General features: G+C 41.6%; 1 long non-coding RNA gene across 21 annotated transcripts; it reads left to right on the forward strand.

Moving 5' to 3' along the window:
- The first annotated feature begins 1,369 nt into the window (after nt 1–1,369).
- LOC123110849 (uncharacterized) lies at nt 1,370–5,469 on the forward strand. 21 transcript variants are annotated; one of them, XR_006453742.1, is made up of 12 exons: nt 1,370–1,710; nt 1,798–2,140; nt 2,270–2,374; nt 2,587–2,708; nt 3,026–3,102; nt 3,204–3,358; nt 3,448–3,542; nt 4,177–4,327; nt 4,451–4,562; nt 4,991–5,057; nt 5,130–5,179; nt 5,257–5,469. It is a non-coding gene; the product is annotated as an uncharacterized lncRNA (long non-coding RNA). The 21 variants fall into 21 exon arrangements; XR_006453744.1 differs by having other exon boundaries at nt 3,448–3,538; nt 4,171–4,327; XR_006453741.1 differs by having other exon boundaries at nt 3,448–3,538; nt 4,431–4,562.
- Nucleotides 5,470–5,695: the final 226 nt, after the last annotated feature.

A 5,695-nucleotide genomic window follows, 5' to 3' on the forward strand; every position in this document is an offset into this window, starting at 1 on the left:
AACGAAAATTGAAACTAATTTTTCCTTCTTTCATATCAATAATTGCATCAATTATTCTAAGGAAAGGTCTGCCAACAATAATAGGACATGTAGGATTGCAATCTATATCAAGAACAATGAAATCTACGGGCATATAATTTCTATTTGCAACAATAAGAACATCATTAATCCTTTCCATAGGTTTCTTAATAGTGGAATCCGCAAGGTGCGAATTTAAAAGAACAATCATCAAATTCACGTAATCCTAGCACATTACATACAGTTTTCGGAATCTTGGAAACGCTAGCACCCAAATCACACAAAGCATGACACTCATAATATTTAATTTTAATCTTAATGGTAGGTTCCCACTTATCATAAAGCTTTTTAGGGATAGAAACTTCTAACTCAAGTTTTTCTTTGAAAGATTTCATCATAGCATCAACAATATGTTTAGTAAAAGCTTTATTTTGATTATAAGCATGAGAAGAATTCAACATGGATTGCAACAAGGAAATACAATCTATCAAAGAACAATTATCGTAATTAAAATCCTTGAAATCCAAAAGAGTGGGTTCGTGGCTACTTAAAGTTTTGACCTCTCCAATCCCACTTTAATCAATTTTTGCATCAAGGTCTATAAACTCTGAATTATTGGGACGCCTTCTAGCTAAAGTAGACTCATATCTAGTCCCATATTTATCAAGATTTATATTAAAAAACAAAGATTCAATAGGAGTCACATCAATCACTTTAAGATCTTCATCATTACTTTCACGAGAAATCAAAGAACACATTTTACAAACCAATAGAAATTCATCAATAGGAGCACGCATCCTAGTGGTTCTTTACATTCATCAATAGAAATTCTCATAGCGTTTAGAACTCCTTAATATCATGCTTGGGTGGAATAGATCTATTTTCAAAGAATCTTTCTCAAAAGAAATTATATCCACGTTCCTAGCCAAATCATCAATCTTAAGAAATTTTTCTTCAACCATAGCATTGAAATTCTTTTGAGAACTAATAAATTCTTTAATATTGTTCTCAAGATAAGAGGGAATCTTATTATAATTTCCATAAGAATTTTTGTAGGAATTTAAACCAATAATGAGGCTAGCCAACTCACCTCCAGGACGCTCCCCCGATTTCAGCCTTCGTTGGCCGTTGGATCGTGGTGAAACTGGTTTTCATTTTCGCCTCGTCCATTAGATCTTTCTCTCGAGTGTTTTCACCGCATAGTTATTCTCAGGACCAATGACTGGTGGGCTCGTTTCGTTTGCCTATTGGCTGGGTTAGTTGTTTTCAGGTGCGAGTTCGCCCTCTCGTTGCGCATCGCGTGTGCGTCGCGTGATTGGCTGCGCAAAAGCTAGCTTAGTTGAACCCTTGCCGCCACATCCCGTCTTCCTCACTCGCTCAGCACCACAGGCGCTGGCGCGCCGCACCCCCTATTCCTCCCTTCTCCTCGTCCGGATAGCCGCTGGCCGCCCCACTGCTTCTCCCCCTTCCTCCTACCTCCCTTATCACCACTACCTCCGGCCCTGCCCCCAATCCACATCCGCCTCCTCCCTCCCTTCCTTCCAGATTGGGGAGTAAGATCACAGGCGGCAAAGCATGCGGTCGATGGCAGCGGCTGGACGAGGAGCATGGAGGCGACCGGGGCTGCTGGACAGTAGGGGTTCGCCGTGGTGGTCCATGCCTGGGAAGAGGGCGACATCTTCCGGCGACAAGGTGAGCTTTGCCTAATCCCCCCTCCTCTCTCTCTCTCTCTATCTATCTCTATCTCTCTCTCTCTCTAATCTGCTCTCTGGTATGAAGAAGCGGCCCCGGTGCCATCGTCCTCGGTACAGGTGCAACGCGGGATCCTGAGATGGTTACTCCGACTCCGTTGCCGCCGTCCTTTCTCCAAATCAGGCGCGGATTAGCCGAGCCCGGTGGTGAGGTGAAGGAGCAGGGTGGGCGGCCCATCGCGATGGGATGGGGCTAGGGAAGAGGGAGGAGGCGGAAGGGTGAAGGAGCAGGCCGGCCCTCACGGTCACAGAGGCGCAACAGCTGTCCAGGGTCATTCGCCGTTACCGGCCTCACTCGCCTCGTCTCCTATCTCCTCACCACTGCATCCATGTGAATTTTTGGAGAATGGTGCTCCGATTTGGTCCCCATGGTAGTATCTTCCCTGAGTCTTCCTTCTTTGATTTCTAACTTTATGCTTTGATCTGTTGTATTGACATAAATTGTGAGGTCTACTGTTACACCATGGTATGTGTAGTGCTAACGGTTTCCTGCTGGGCAGCTGCAGGCCTGCAACATTTATAGAGGAGGATTGCGGGTGTCGATACAATGGAGCAATTTCTGGCTTTGTAGTTGGAGCATAGCCTCGATTATGCATGATTTTGGGGTAAGTTCCTGGTGGTCCTATCTCGGATCAGTTCCTTTGCTTTCTCCCTGTGTGCTATACATTTCTGCTCTCCCCAGTAGGTACAGTTAGTATGAAATAGGAGTAATACATCCTGGACCCAGCTCTCCATTATTAGAATTTTGTTGCTACTTCTTGCCGATCAGTTACAAAGTATTAATTCAAGTAATTTGTTATGTACAATTTGTCAAAAGCAATTGGATGTTAATCTGCTATGGGCAGCGGCGGTGCATCAAGGTGCAAGGCAGCAGCGAGATGTTCATATTACGCTAAAGGATGAACTCCTACTTTTTCTGATGCTAGCTCCTTGCTGCAGGTGAGCTGCCACCTTCTCCCCCATATGTTAGCATTGTGCTTTGCAAATTGAATATTTTAGCATATTGTTTCAACCAAACATGATGTGATATTTTAGATAAACTAAATAACCTCTAGAATTTGATCCTGATTAGTATATAGACATTGGCCATTGGCCATATTTGTTACAAAAAAAGTGATGTGATATGCATATGCATTTGCAACTCTTGAGCTTTTAAAAGAAGACTTGATATGTGACCCTCCCTTTGCTACTGTAATATAGAAGTAACGTCAAAAAACTCATACTGGGTGTCAACTGATGTATCTCATTGCTTACAGATATACCAGCCTGCTTACATCTCCCAAGATATCCTCTTGGTCAAGGCAATTGCACATGATGAAGCCACTCATTTTAGGTCAGTCCATGGCATATGTGTCTACTTCCTTTAGATGATTCTTCTATGCGATGGTTGAAAAATATAAGGTTTGCCGTGTGATATTGCTTTCTTTGGTGTAGTGGTACACCACACTCTGAGCAATAGGACCAAAAACAGGAAGATAAATTTTCACAATTCGATTCTTCATATTTTCCAGAAGTACGGCCACCTTCTGCACAGTGCCCTTGCATTTGTGTTCTTATCAAATGAGTTTCTTTCCGTAGAATTTGTTCAGGTCTTGTCTCACTCACACCTCAAAATGCGAGTTTGGGAGCACGGTGCTAGCATAACTGATATCCCCCTTGATCTTTGTTAAATTTGTAGGATATACATTGTGCTTAAACATGAGTGCTCGCTCACCGAACATTTGCCCTCGGATGAATTCGACGCTTGAATCGAGCTGACGAGCCCCATAGTTGGTTTCTCCTCCTACCTTTAGATCGACTCTTGCTCATTCTCCTTCTGTCCCCATATTTGGTTTCTCCTTTAACTCCAAATCCACTCTTGCTCATTCTCCTCTTGACACATATGTTGCATTGTCTCCTCATTTCTAGGCAGTGATTACTAGAAAGCATTATCACGGTTGAGTGCATTTTCATACTTTCTGAAGCATTTTAATTTTATGGATATGGGCATTTAGTTGAGAACTGAGAACAATTGTGTTGCACTTCTTCAGATGATAATTTTATTGGTTATAGTTAGTTAGTTACAATTACTAGAAGTAGCAAAGGTCTGGGTTAGATTAAAGCTTCAGTTGGGAGCTATGCCTTTTTTACATTCCAGATTATGCAAAGAGATTGCCATGTTTTTTTTTCTGTTTCGGTTTAGTTTATTCCCTTATATGTCCAGTTTGTTTTCCGCAGAACAAAATATAAATGTTCATGTTGTAATGGATGGATATGAATTGATGCCATCGTCATGTCATGTAAATTAATTGCAGAGCAGATCTATATTTTTGTTGGCACTAAAAGTGAAAACGAATTTGGCACAAAAACTTTTCAAATAGCTCTGAATATAAATTGTGACGTTGTGCTGTCTGGGGTGGAGCTGCAGGGGGTGAGAGGCGGATAACAATATGAGAAGGAGCATGCCATCGAGGAGTGCAAGCAGCGGCACTCCTCCGCAATGGGGTATGGCTGCAGGGGAGGGGACGCGGCCGACAACAGGAAGAAGGAGCAGGTCATCGAGGACTACAAGCAGGAGGGTAAGATGTGTATATTTTCAACAATCTTGACTGTTTTGCAACTTGTATTGCTTTTCCAGGGATGATCCTTTTGCTTATTTATTATTTGCTATGTTCTCTGAAGATTATTTTTGGCCCATACAGTTTCCTTTGACTGGAAGTCTGAAACTGAAGATAGGGCATATTGTTTTGGTTCTGAGTGGCCGGAGATATTGTGGCTTGATGTCCCTAGAGCAGTCGGACCCTTCCAAGATAGGTGAGCCTGATTTCTTTTGAACTCTTGCACCACAGTACATGAAAAGGAATATGTCTGCCTATCAGCACCATTTCTTGAGGAGGATTGTTGTTTCCCCTTTATTTTGTCACACCTTTCATGTGCTGGAGTTTTTCTAGGTAACTTTATATACTAGGCATCAGTGCACTTTTAGATAGTACATTAGCCCCGATGGTGCTATCTTTAATATCTATTTTTGTGCTTTTCAAATTTTCTACTATGCTATTTATCATGTTCAGGGATTATGACTTTACACATGTAATGCTGATTTGAAAACTTCCCTTGATTTGTTCGTCAAATGTTCTGAGAGAATGTTGCGTATTAGGAAACCCCTTGGGTAGTTAAGGTGTTGTGTCAGCTGACTAATATAATTGTGTCAACTGACTAATATAAAGTTATACTTCCAGCAGAAGATCTTTGGGATTGACGTTCTGATGAGAAAGTAGCATACGCATGGATGGACATGAACTATTCAGTGTAGGTTCAAACAATTCATTCATTCATTGCAGGTTCAGCATGTCTCATTACGTCTTTTTGCTTCATATTCAGGGTCGAACTGCGTTATATTTCTTCCATTGAGGCGAGGGTGATTCCAGTAGGTGAGGTGCATTTTAGACATCCGGATGTCTTGCTATGTTCAGGTGGTATCATGTCTAAATTAAGATTTCCCTTGCAGATTTTGCTTGGCGTATTCGCATTTTTTTATTGAAGTTGGGTGTCCGTCTTCTCTGCCGCAAGGTGAGCTTATCCCATTTACTTTGTTCAATCCAGAGTCAAGATTCATATCCCCTTCACTGTCATTTCATTTGTGAGAATTTATTCCATTGATCCATGTTGTCGGCATCCTGACAATTTATATTTTTCTGCTGATCACAATTGCTTCTGAACACACCAGCCCATCTCATTGAGGAAATTCCCCTGCTCTGCTTAATTAAAATTAATGTGAAATATGTTTCTGCCAAAGCTAATTACAATTTATTATTTTTAGTTTCTACTGATTTTCACTATGAAATATTGGGGCCCGAGTAGTTCAGTTCAATTCCCGGTGGATATGGCACACACATGTATCATCGCTGCTATCGTAATTGATACCAACACCTTGACAGAATCGCATA

Source organism: Triticum aestivum, chromosome 5B (assembly GCF_018294505.1).
Source record: "Triticum aestivum cultivar Chinese Spring chromosome 5B, IWGSC CS RefSeq v2.1, whole genome shotgun sequence".
Classification (NCBI taxonomy): domain Eukaryota; kingdom Viridiplantae; phylum Streptophyta; class Magnoliopsida; order Poales; family Poaceae; genus Triticum; species Triticum aestivum.